Source organism: Mesoplodon bidens, assembly GCF_964165515.1.
Source record: "Mesoplodon bidens genome assembly, chromosome: X".
NCBI lineage: Eukaryota > Metazoa > Chordata > Mammalia > Artiodactyla > Ziphiidae > Mesoplodon > Mesoplodon bidens.
Genome location: NC_138163.1, coordinates 25,574,773 through 25,587,545, shown reverse-complemented (window position 1 = coordinate 25,587,545; position 12,773 = coordinate 25,574,773). Strand labels below are relative to the sequence as shown.

At 42.9% G+C, this 12,773-nt stretch overlaps 1 protein-coding gene across 1 annotated transcript in view; it reads right to left on the bottom strand.

Annotated features, from left to right (window-relative positions):
• Positions 1 to 12,773, bottom strand: part of GPC3 (glypican 3) — a 439,275-nt gene that overhangs the window by 138,445 nt on the left and 288,057 nt on the right. The window lies entirely within an intron of this gene.

The window sequence follows — 12,773 nt, the reverse complement described above, 5'->3', positions numbered from 1 at the left end:
GCCATAGGATCTCATGGCCTGTTAGAGCTTGAAAGAGCTTTAGAGGGCATCCTGTCTAACTCCTTCATTTTATAAATAAAATGCTGAAGGGCTGTGACTTGCCCAAGGTCACACAAACCAGCTCATGGTAGAGTTAAGACCCAGGCTGGACTTCCAGTCTAGGGCTAAAGGGTCTCTACTTGCATGGGCTCCACAGCTCCATAGGGGATACGTAGGCAATGGCTTCATCATAAGAGATATTGTGTAGAGGAGATGGAATGGAGGTCATCGGCTCTTTCTCCCAGGAGATGCCACCTTCCGGCCCTGAGAAAATCTGAGAGCACAGAAGCATAGTGCAAGAGGCAGGAAAGGTACTGCAACTTTACTGGGTCTGGACTGGGGAGAGACCAAGGAAAGGATAGGATTTCGCAGCACAGGCCAGGGAAAGCCAGACAGGACACCCATCCCAGGTCTGCTGGACTAGAGAGGAGAGAAAGCTTAGATCAGGGTTTCCATCAAGAACAGGAAGAAGGTAGGAAGGTTTTGAACCCGTGAAGGAGAGAAGCCAAGCATCTGACAGGCAGTAGAGTGGGTAAGACAGCACAGATTGTCTGGCTTTGGATCCCACCTCTCTTACTAGTGCTGTGGCTTTTGTTGTTAACCGTATCAATAAATCATGTCCAGATCAGAAGGCTGTGGTTAATCAGAATTAACTTACTTAATGCACACGTGGTAAGCACCATAGAAATGTTAGCTATTATCATCATTAAGCACCTTCACTGTTTCAGTCCTACTTTCTGCAGTCAAATGCTCTACCACTGAGCTATACCCCCTCTGCTCAGTCCTACTTTCTGAAGTAACACTGCACCCTCAGACAGGATTTGGAGGGGGCAAAGGGAAGAGAGAAGTTTTCAGAATGCCTCAGGCAAGAAAAGGTAAGAGAAGGTAAATAGAGAAGGCAGAAAAACCAACAGAGCTGCAATTCCCCAGCTCTCCTTCAACCCTCCAAATGTAAACCTCCTACAGCTGCACCTTTCCCCATATTTAGTAGCTCCTAAGGGCACAGGTGCCAGGAGGTGACCAACTGTCCCTCTTTGCCTGAGACTGAGAAATTTCCTGGGACTCGGGACTTTCTGTGCCCAAACTGGAAAGTCTTGGGTGAACTGGAACAAGCTGATCGCTGTAACAGCCAGAAGGTGTTTGCTGTTCAGAATTGCTATTTGTTATAACTAGAGTGCAGAGCATTACTGCTAAATGCCATCTACTGGGGTTTGGAAAAGCTGCGTTATCCAGAAGCCATGCGAAGGGGGTTTTAATAGGATTTTCTTCGCGTCTATGAAGGGGGAAAAAAGAGTTTCTTCAATAAATGGGTTTCACCAGGGGAACGTTAGCCAGTTTGAGGATGATGGGCTTTAGCAGGACATTCACACAGCAATAGCCTCATTATCAATGATTCTTATTTGTTCACTTCGATTCTCCGATGCAGGCTGTCTTTCTCCATGTTCTATTCCCAGCACTGTTATTTATATGTGTTTGCAAGTAATAAAGCTGCATTTATTGTAAAAGTCTGTCACTCAGACTTTTCATTAATTTAAACTGATGCTACAAATCCCTCAAAGTATTTCCTTATGCAGGGTCAACTGGTTTATTCAACACCATGGAATGACTTGTTTAAAAATAGAATTTGTGGAAATAGGTGAATTTGCTTAAGGAAAACACATTTTTAAAGTAATATTTCTGGAGAGATGCATAGAGAGAGATACTCGGGAAGCTGCTAAAAACTCTGTGTTTATAAAGAGAGCCAGTAATGCTGTGTTAATTAGCCAACATATAGTTCCATTTATTCGTGGTAGAACTTCCCTCCGTATCTGATCTACTTTTCTACACTAACACCTAGTAAATGGAGGGAGCCTCACAATTTTCAAAGCTATTTCATACATGTTTGCTTATTGGAGGCTCACAACACCCTATGAGGTTGCCAGGGGAGTCATTAATTTCACCATTTCATAAAGGAGAAAACAAAACAGAGGGTTTAAGTAAACCTGTCCAAAGGCACACAGACATACCATGGGGAAGCTAGATCTGGTACTTTGGTTCGTTACCAACAAGTATGTTTGTTGGTTCATTTATTGAATTCAATAAAAATGTATGGAGAGTCTACTCTATGGAAGGTACAACTAAGCAATGAGGATATACAGCTAGAAGACACAGTACTTGTCTTCTAGTGGAAGATTAGAGAAGACATGTAGCCGGAGGTGTGCCAGAGGGACACCTATGTGCTGAGGGTCTTAACCCAGACTAGGGCATATGGGGCAGGGGGATTCAGGCTCCTCAGAAGAGGTGCCACTGAGTCAAGGATAAGGGAAGGTGAGCCAGCACAGTACCTTTTTCTGGCCCCTTCTAGGATGGTCCTGGTCATTAGCTTTTCAGCCTGAGTTCTTGTGCAGCATAACCCCCTACACATCCCTCCAACTCAAGGCTGGTGTACCCTGACCTCGGGTGAGGCCAGATCACTCTGGCTCTCATGAAACCGGGACTCATCCCAGCTCCGGGCCTGAAGCTGCGCCCAGAAGTGAGAAAGGGGACAAAACGGGCCAATGAATGGCTCAAACTAGGGTGTTTTTTTTTTTTTTTTTTTTTTTGCTGTACGTGGGCCTCTCACTGTTGTGGCCTCTCCCATTGAGAAGCATAGGCTCCGGTCGCGCGGGCTCAGCGGCCATGGCTCACGGGCCCAAGTGGGATCCTCCCGGACCAGGGCACAAGCCTGTGTCCCCTTGCATCGGCAGGCAGACTCTCAAGCACTGCGCCACCAGGGAAGCCCCTAGGGTGGTTTAAGATCCATCTGACACGTGGATCACTAAAATATTTGGAGGCAAAAAGTAGGAAGCTCCTGGGCCTCCCTGGTGGCGCAGTGGTTGAGAGTCCGCCTGCCGATGCAGGGGATACGGGTTCGTGCCCCGGTCCGGGAGGATCCCATATGCCGCGGAGCAGCTGGGCCCGTGAGCCATGGCCGCTGAGCCTGTGCATCCGGAGCCTGTGCTCCGCAACGGGAGAGGCCACAGCAGTGAGAGGCCCACGTACTGCAAAAAAAAAAAAAAAAAAAAAAAAAAGTAGGAAGCTCCTGTGACACCGGAGCTACAAATGAAAATACATTTTCCTTCACAGGGAAATGAAACTTCCTTACAGAGGTGACAAATCCAAGGATCAAAGCCAAACTCACGTAAAAAAGTAAAATTCATTGGCTTGAGAAATTGGGAAATCATGACCGATTTTAATGACCTCTTTCCTTTTCCACAAAGGTTAATCCAAAGGTGACAGAAAGGACTTCAGAGCATTGGACGACTAGACCCTTCCTGGTTTCTATTGTAAGTAAAATAGGAAGATTACCTGAGTCAATCACTGTTAAGAAGTTCTAGGAGGAAATGTCAAAACTGCCTTTGCTATAAAACAAGATATTGAAGGTAGGAAGTCCAGTCCAGTACATACCCATAGATTCAAATAACTCTCCCTTGGTCACCAGTGGACCCAAATGCCCACCATTTGTGCCAAGTAGGGCCAGGGATGAGGATTTTAATGTTTTTGCAGAAGGGAGAAGAAAAAAGATACAAATGAGAGGGAGCACGTAAAGCTGTTTCCCTGCAGAATTAAGAAATGGATCACTGAAGGGAGCTCAAGTCAGGCTCCAACTCTCTTCCAGTAAAGAACTGGAAGGACTATTTTTATAGGCTTATTTTATCGAATAACAGCAGTAATAGCTCCCCTTTCTTGAGGGCCGACTGTGTTCCAGGCACTATACTCTGTATTTCACAGTCTTTCTGAATTCTCTCAACAATCCTTTAGAAGTAGAGATTATTAACTCCATTGTGCAGATGTGGAAATGGGCTCAGAGAAGACAAAGAGCTAATACATACTGGAGCAGAAATCCAAACCCAGGCTTGCTGACCCCAAAGTTGTGAGCTGAAACACTCTACCCCATGGCTTTTTACCACTGCCATGTAACTTCGCAATTTGCCACTGTGTGCTTTTTGTTAACTCCCAACTGCTTGGCTTTATCAGTAAAAATCATCAGAGAAACTCAAGCAATATTTTGTATTTGCTTAAGTATAGGAAGAAAGGGCAAAAAGACTGGAGAGCTGAGTTCCTTTCAATGGAGTCCCCAAAAGCTTACCCTGGGGGAAGAACTGGGGCCAGTGGCACCTGCCAACCGTTTCCTGCAGCCTGCAGGGGAGAAAAATGAAAACCACAACCACAAAAGTCCCAACAACAAGGCAGTCAGAGGGGTGTAAGAGCAGAGCCGTCGGCAAGAGGCTCCCAAGAAAGAGGCTTCCCTAACAGGCCTCTCCCTGTCCTTCAAACTCGGAGTCGCAAGAGTCCATTTTCTTGATACTCAGCAACTGACTACCAGAAATAACACTTCTGGGTCAGAGTACCTGGATGAAAATGTTTCAGGTGTGTCCCATTTGTGTCAGTCAAAGGTGTTCTGATGAAGTGACACTGCTATCACTCAAGGACTGACTGTCTACTTCACCAGGAAAAGGCCAGGGCACTTGTGCCTTCCAGCAGTCTTGTTTCAATCAATTCATCACCTCCCTTACACGCTCTCCGAGGGGTGAATAAAAAGCAATGGCAGATTTCAAATTCGTAAATAAATATCAACCAGAATGTATACAGCCAAAACCATGTTGGGTCCCATCGACGACTCTGACATTACTTAAAACATTTCTGGAATGCCTCTCTGGAAAGCCCACGTAAAGCCAGTTTAAGTGTCACAAGAAATAAAGAGTCCCCTTATTATCCTCTGACCCCAAATGAATCCCAAATGGTATGACCCTTCTTGAGCAGCCTCCCCATTCAACAGTTTGGTTCCAGAAAACGTAGAGATATTTACCCCGAATCCAGTTTACCTTTACAGGAAGAATGGCCTACAGCTAGCTCTTCACCCTTGCTCTGGACCTTTACCTGTCCTGCTCAGCCACACTCTAATAACGTGATAACATCAACAGCTATCATTTATTCAGTGCCTACGGGCCAGCACACAGCTTCACAACAATCCTGCACAATAGGTACCATTATGCCCATCTTACAAACAAGGTAACAGAACGTGATGCTAAATGACTTGCCAGAAGCACAGAGTCAATGTGTAAACCAGGATGAAAATCTCCATCTGTATCGTTCTAATGAGTGTGCTTACTCTTCCTGGTAATGCACCCATCACCTGGTTCATGCATCCTAACCTCTCAGGGTCTTCTCCCTATAATTGTACCACTGATGATCAATGGGCTGAACACCAACAACTTGCAGACTGCGGGAATGGCCATATGCCCTCAAGGCTTTTCCTAAAGAAGATGTCGAAAGATATTTTGAAGACTGGCAGCCTCAGTGAAATCAGTTTGTGACCTACCAAAGCGCCTAGTCGGAAGGAGAAATACTTCAAGGACATAAAAGCCCTGATGTGTTAAATAAATAATTTCTTAAAAGCCATTATAGTCCTTCATGGACCCATCTCCTAAACCTTCCCAGCAAAAATAGAAGAGCTCTGGTGCACAGAGCAGTGATAGTGAGAGGAGACAGGTCTTACTCCACCTTCAGAATCACATTTCAAAGAGGAAGCTGTGTGGTGATATTGATTTGTTGACGGTATGGATATGCTGGGACCTGCCTTGGGGGCCCCAAATGCTCTCCGTATAATGAGATGATCCAACTGAGCACGGTGGGGCTGGCGTAAGAACTAAGAGAACACAATCTGCTTCAAGAATAAGCCATCCAGCCTTCAAGAGGTGGCTACAGACATCACTGCTGAGCCACGAGGATGTCTCCTCCTGCTACTTCAGACCTGACAGGTGACAAGTACAGCCCATCCTGAACGTGGCAGACCATGTTATGCTGTCAGTCAGTAGGATAAGCTGGGTTTTTCTCACTCAATTCTGCAGGTAGAGCTGCTGTATGTGACACTATAATCTTAAGGGATAAATGTCACTGTATTGCCATAGAGTAGGTTCTGAAAAATAGCTGTCACTAAAGACAACTTTTGACATAAATCTATAATGGAAAATATGTCAGTCTAAGCCCTTAGAGGAATTATTACATGGGGGTGCACCCCAAATTTATCTGTCTTACCTTACCAGATTATAAAAAAATCTCTAGCTGATACAAATATTTCATGCTACACCAAGTTAAGTCATTTTCTAGGTAATCTATTTTTCCTTCAAAACTTTTCCATGAAAAATCTTGACTTACCTAAAGCAAGTTAGAATATATAAGCTGCCATACTAGCTATACCTCAGTATTTTCATTCTAGGACATACACTCAAATCAGAAAAAAGTGAAGTGTCATGTTTCTGCTTCCAGGAAAACTGAATGAAATGAAATCCAAAAATGTCTTAAGGGGACCAAGAGCTTTGGAGGCAGACAGTGCTCCAAACAAAATAAAGTTACTTTCCCAGTCAAAAAAAAAAAAATATATATATATATATATACCAAAGCCACATTTGTCCCTCTCTCTCTCCTGCCAGCCTTTCATAAGCAGAGCTTCCTGCAGGACAGAACTAGCAATGAGAAGAGCTGGGGTATTGAAGGCTGCACCACAGTTTCTAACCCTCCGACCATCACAACAGGGGCTGCTAAGAAGAGCTATAAGCCTTGGCTACAGCAGGAGTTCAGTCTGACTTGTGCCTAAACAAGTTCAGAAGTAAATGACTTTAGGACCTGACTCAAAACCATTCAATATTATTTCCATGATCCGCTGTTTACTTTCTTTCCTGTGCCCACTTCCTCTTGGCTCTGTTTTTTATTTTATATTTGCCTCCCTATTGGTGTTTTCATTGGCTATCCCATATTCAGAGTTCTATGTACACTGCCTTGAGCCTTTTGGAGAAAAGCTACAACGTAAACCTAAACTAACAAACAAAACTCAAATAATAAATAATAACCTATTTTAGCATGACACCATGGGAGCTATATATAGCGATTGCTGCATATCACTGGCCTGTGCTGATGTGATTGGAATGAGCTGTGCAAGTGCATAGGTGTGTCTGAATATGTATACACTCCACACAGTGGTCTTTTCTTCAATTAATTCCTTCATAACCAGATTGAAGATCCTGAAGGTCTTTCCATTTTGCTCTTTAAACCAGTGAAAACCTTGCTAGTGCTAGAAATTGGTCCCTCCCCTACCTCAAGTCCTCAAAACAGTGTTCTTAAAATAACTGCATTATAAAAACAGAATCGACTATTTCCCCCCACCTTTCCTACATTATAGGGCAAAACCCAGCCGTTTTGTTCATCTCATTTAAGAAAACATTATTTTGTACATGTCAGGAATTGGGTGTTAACGGTTCTCTCATTCATTCCCACTTGTTGATATGACACAGTCTATCCCTCCAACTCAGCAGAAGAAAAACAGTCTCGTTACGCTATTTTTCTGAAGCATCCAGAAGGTTTAGAGACAAGAACAAAACTCCTTGAGAATTAAAATAATTGCTTTGTATATTCCTGCTTCTGCCTTTCCAATTAAGCAGAGAAATCCTGGAGAGGTGCTATAAACATTGGAAGACTTGTCTGATCAGTGGAAATAAGGGAGAATTTGCAGTGAGTGTGTGCGTATATCATTTCTCAGGTGAAATGGAAGGTAAGATTGTGTAGGAGGGAGAGGACACACCTTCACTGCAATGTGCCCCTGCAGATCTCAGGGAGTTTATTCTCTAATGCCAGGTGCCCCATGTACTCCACTGAGAGTCCCAGAGTCATGCTGAGAAAATACAAAATGGATACTGATCCATAATGAACAAAAGTGGCCACGCAGATCTATCAGCCAGAAGATAACAGCAATATTCTGGGGCTGACATCTTGATCCAGGCCCATCGAGCACAGCAAAATGGCAGAGGAGCAACAAAACCAGCTAGGACTGGATACAGAGGGAACTGAGGCATCGTGCCACAAAGTATTAGTAGTTGTATATGTGGAACTGATAAACCTCAAAGTCACTAGGGAAGTATAAACTCCTGTAGGAGGTATGCGGACTGCAGGAGAGACCAGCTAACTATACATGCAGCGCTGAGAGAAAAAAAGACTCAGGGGAGAAAAAATGCAAAGGAATATAGAGATGAGGCCAGGTGGAGGAGAGGCTAGCATTTAGGTGGTGGTCAAGTAAGATGGGGATGGGAGACCTGAAGGCTGTCCTGTCCTCAAGGTTAAGGGTGAGCCAAGCTGATTCAGAAATGGTGGGAAAAGCCTGATTAGAGCAGTAGTTGCTCAGGGTTAATATAAAAATGGGTGGAAAACTGATGACTGGATAAAGAAAATGTGCTAAACCCATGCAATGAAATATTATTTGGCCACAAGAAGAAAAGAAGTGCTGATACATGCTACAATTTGGATGAACCTTAAAAACATTATGCTAAGTGAATGGTTCCATTTATATGAAATATCCAGAATTGGTTAGTTGCCAGGGGCTGGAGGAAGGGGAGATGGGAAGAGATCACTAATGGGTATAAGGTTTCTTCTGGGGTGATGACGAAGTCTTGGAACAAGACAGAGGTGATGATTGTACAACATAGTGAATGTACTAAATGCCACTGTATTGTATACCTTAAAATGGTTAATTTTATATTATATGAATTTCACCTTAATAAAACACACACACACACACACACACACACACACACTAGCATGCATGCCCAATACAAATGGGTAGGAGCCTCTGCTGTGACGGCTCTGAGGGGAGCTCTCCCTGGACTGCTGAGGAAGGAGGCTGGTTGACTTTTTTCCTCTCATTCTTCTCCTTAAGTTGTAAACTCCTCAGCAGGGGCAGGCACTGCATTCTGCCTATCACTGGATGCCCCACAGGGCCTAGTACATAGTAAGTGCTCAATCTTTGTTGAAGGAACCTGCATTATCAGATGTTAAATGTAGAAAAAAAACCCAGTATTTTTTTCTAACTAAGGTTTTTGAACATGTATAGGTTCAGTTTCTCTCTTATGCTATTTTAAAATAAACTTGATTAAACAATAAAACAGGACTTACATAGTATCAAACCATCCAGAAGAAGGGTGAAAATTTCAGCCAATTATCCAGATACTTGGCCTAACAGTTCTAAAAAGGTGTTTGAGAATGTATTTGCTAATTTGTTCACTCTTCATACAGGCAAACCCTACATTTAGCTGTTAAGCCCAGTGTTAGCTTACTTCTATGGGCTCCTTTATTTTTCTCTTGGTCTCAGAGATTCTGTAATTGAAATTCACTGTAGTTCTACAAAGGCAAAAGAAGGAGGATTTTCTGCCTTTGGCAATGGTAGGAGATCTTTGCCTGTATGATACATGGTGACTCTCATGATGGAGTATACCTCACACAAGCCAAGCTTGCTAATTTGAAGATTTCTCTGTGAAATCCTGGAAGCCAATATTTATCTCCAGCCAAGATGAGGAGGTGGTGGAGGGAGGGGGAGGTGAGATGGACAAATGATGCTTATGTGGTACTCCCTGAGACTAGATCTGTGAAAACTTTCTTTTCCTGCATAGTTCAACTGATTTTACTCATAAGAGATAAAAATTGAAAGGATGTGAAATATGACCTTATTTAGAGAGACAATGACTTGTTTGACTCTTTAAAAGTTGAAAGATCTGTACGTCCATAGTAGGAGGGTATAAACAGCTATGACAACCCAGCTGACATGGATAATGATCAATATTTTCTTCAACGTCAATATTTTCTTTTTAATCAGGTGTCTCCACTGACAAGTCTTGTTCTCTTTCAAGATTCTTGATTTTCATAACTTTTCTTGACTAAAAGTAAAATATTTTCAAAGGAACACAAATCCAACCAATAAAGGCAACAAAGTCACAAGCCACTTGACAATATGAATTGGCAACTGTTACTTAAGACTAAATTAAATGAGAAATTAAATGAAAAGCACTGGAAAGAGGATTTAACTATAGATGAGACATGCAGCGCAAAGCTAATCTTCATAAATGGTGCAAACAGAGGGCACACGTGTCCTCAGGCTACAGAACTTCATATTATTAAATGTATATTCTTGAGTAATTTGGTAAAAATCTAGTTTGACACTATTCCCTAGTCCCATCGTTGCGTTAGGTCAGTGATTAAAGTACAGGTTAATTATAACCCGAGGTTGCCAACCATGGAAGGGTCACTTCCTGGATTACATTATCCTTATTCTGTCTACCAACACGTTTGATTTCCTTCCTTCCTCCCACCTTCTTTGTCTTCCTTCCTTCTTTTATTCCTGCAGAGTATATATCAACAATAAAAGTTGTTCCGAAAAAATTGTTTTTTCAGAAGTACAAGTAAGAGTTTGGAATAATGGCTTTCCTCCATACTATAATATTTATTTTATTTTATCATTTTCAATATCTTAAGATATTAAAAGCTAGCAAATTAAACAAAGACGTTTAACAGAGTTATTTTAATGGTGCAGAAGTGCATTTAGTTAGCTTTTGGACTCATTCAAAGTTAGCAGGCTTTGGATTCTTCCATTTGATAGAAAAGGACTTTCTTGGTTCCAGGACAACATCCTTCATGAAAGTATACTGAACGTGAAGCAGTTTATATGAGTAAAATTCAATTTTTAAAAATCCCACTAATTCGGGACTTCCCTGGTGGCGCAGTGGTTAAGAATCCACCTGCCAATGCAGGGGACATGGGTTTCATCCCTGGTCCGGGAAGATCCCACGTGCCGCGGAGCAACTAAGCCCGTGCGCCATAACTACTGAGCCTGCGCTCTAGAGCCTGCGTGCCACAACTACTGAAGCCCACGTGCCACAACTACTGAGCCCACGTGCCACAACTACTGAAGCCCACGCGCCTAGAGCCCGTGCTCTGCAATAAGAGAAGCCATGACAATGAGAAGCCCGCACACTGCAACAAAGAGTAGCCCCTGCTCACCGCAACTAGAGAAAGCCCACGTGCAGCAGTGAATACCCAGTACAGCCAAAAATAAAAATTAAAATTAAAAAAAATAGGCCTGCCTGACAAGAAATTCTTTTGAATTAACTAAAACTGGATCATCTGATATATTGGAAGACATATCCAGTGGGGTTACAACATTTGCTCTAAACAATCACAACAATGAGGAAACATATTAGTGCTTGATTCACAGGAGGTACTCAAATATTTGTTAAATGAGTAAATAAATGAATGATTACTTTAGTAAAGAAATATAAACCAAAATTTCCATGGTTACAAGATATGCTGCTTAAAACAAATTAGTGTTCAGGGATTGTTCACTTTTCACCATCTTAATATACCAGTGGGTAAGCCATTGGGATGGTCTCTCATCAAGTTTATGCAAGAACCACATATTTGACCTGTGGGCGTTTTCCTTTTTAAATATTATATCCTTTATATCTGTTTTAAGGCGTCTGCTTTTTATAAAGCCAAATACCAACTGCTCTTCTTTGACAATTTAAATGAATATGTGGTAACAGTTAGGTACATTTCCATGATTCTATTCAGTACCTGACAGAGATTTTAGGGTGATAAAGATACACCATTTCTCTAGAGTGGGCTGCATGGGGCCATTAATCCCTCCAGCCTGATTCACATTTGCTACAGAGAAGTCTATCTCCAGGGTGGCATGCAACCTCAGTCTCATTAGCACCTCATTCTCATTGTTCCAGGTCAGTACAAAGCTTCGTTGAGAAACAAGCTGTTTTCAGGCATGTGTTCTACTTTGCATTGGGAATAGGAGGGGTGGGGGGGGAGGGAGAAAGAAGAGAAGTAACACGAACTGAGCTTCCAGTATCTGCCAGTCTGCTAGGGGCTTTACCTCACCTACTAGGTACAACAACCCTGTGAGATGCCCCTTCCTTACAGAAGAGGACCGTGAGACTTTCTAGGTGAAGTGACTCACCCCAGGCCACACGTAGTCAGTAACAGAACTGAGGTGCAAATCCAAGTTCATCTGACTCCAAAGCCTTCCTCTGTCCGTGACATTACATTGCTAATTAATTCCATGATTAATTAATGATTAATTATCCTGTGTCCGGATATTGGGTTCCACTAGAATGTAAGCTCCTGAAAGCAAGTAACTTGCCTATCTTTTTAAAATTATTATTATTATTTTTTTGCGGTACGCGGGCCTCTCACTGTTGTGGCCTCTCCCGTTGTGGAGCACAGGCTCCGGACGCGCAGGCTCAGCAGCCATGGCTCACGGGCCCAGCCACTCCACGGCATGTGGGATCTTCCCGGACCGGGGCACGAACCCATGTCCCAAGCATCGGCAGGCGTACTCCCAACCACTGCGCCACCAGGGAAGCCCTAACTTGCCTATCTTGTTCACCCTCATATCCCTAACTGCTACCTTGGTGCCTAACACATAGTATCTCAAACATAAATGTTGAAGGTATGGATGAATGTATAAATCCATAAGGAAATGAAACACACAGGCTGCCGGAGCTAGAGGTGCTCTAATCCAACCATCTCGGCTTTTAGATGGGGAAAGTAAGGCTCGGAGGGATTAAGTCGCTTGCCCTTGGTTAAACAACTGGTCAGTGAAAGATTCAGAACTTGCATCCAGGTCTCTTCTGTATTCTCCTCTACAACATGCTACCCCTTGCACAGACATTTTTGAAAGCATGTTCATCAACTCCATATGGTTTCCTAAGCATTCTACCCTCCCGATTTAATTCTTTAATTGTAAGCTATTCCTTACACATGCAAAGCAATGGAAGTTAGGAATACCATTAGCCCACTAGAATGAAAGCTCACTGAGGACAGGAAAATTTGCCTGTTCTTTTCTCTTCGACACGACTGGCACTTAGAAAATGCTCAGTAAATAT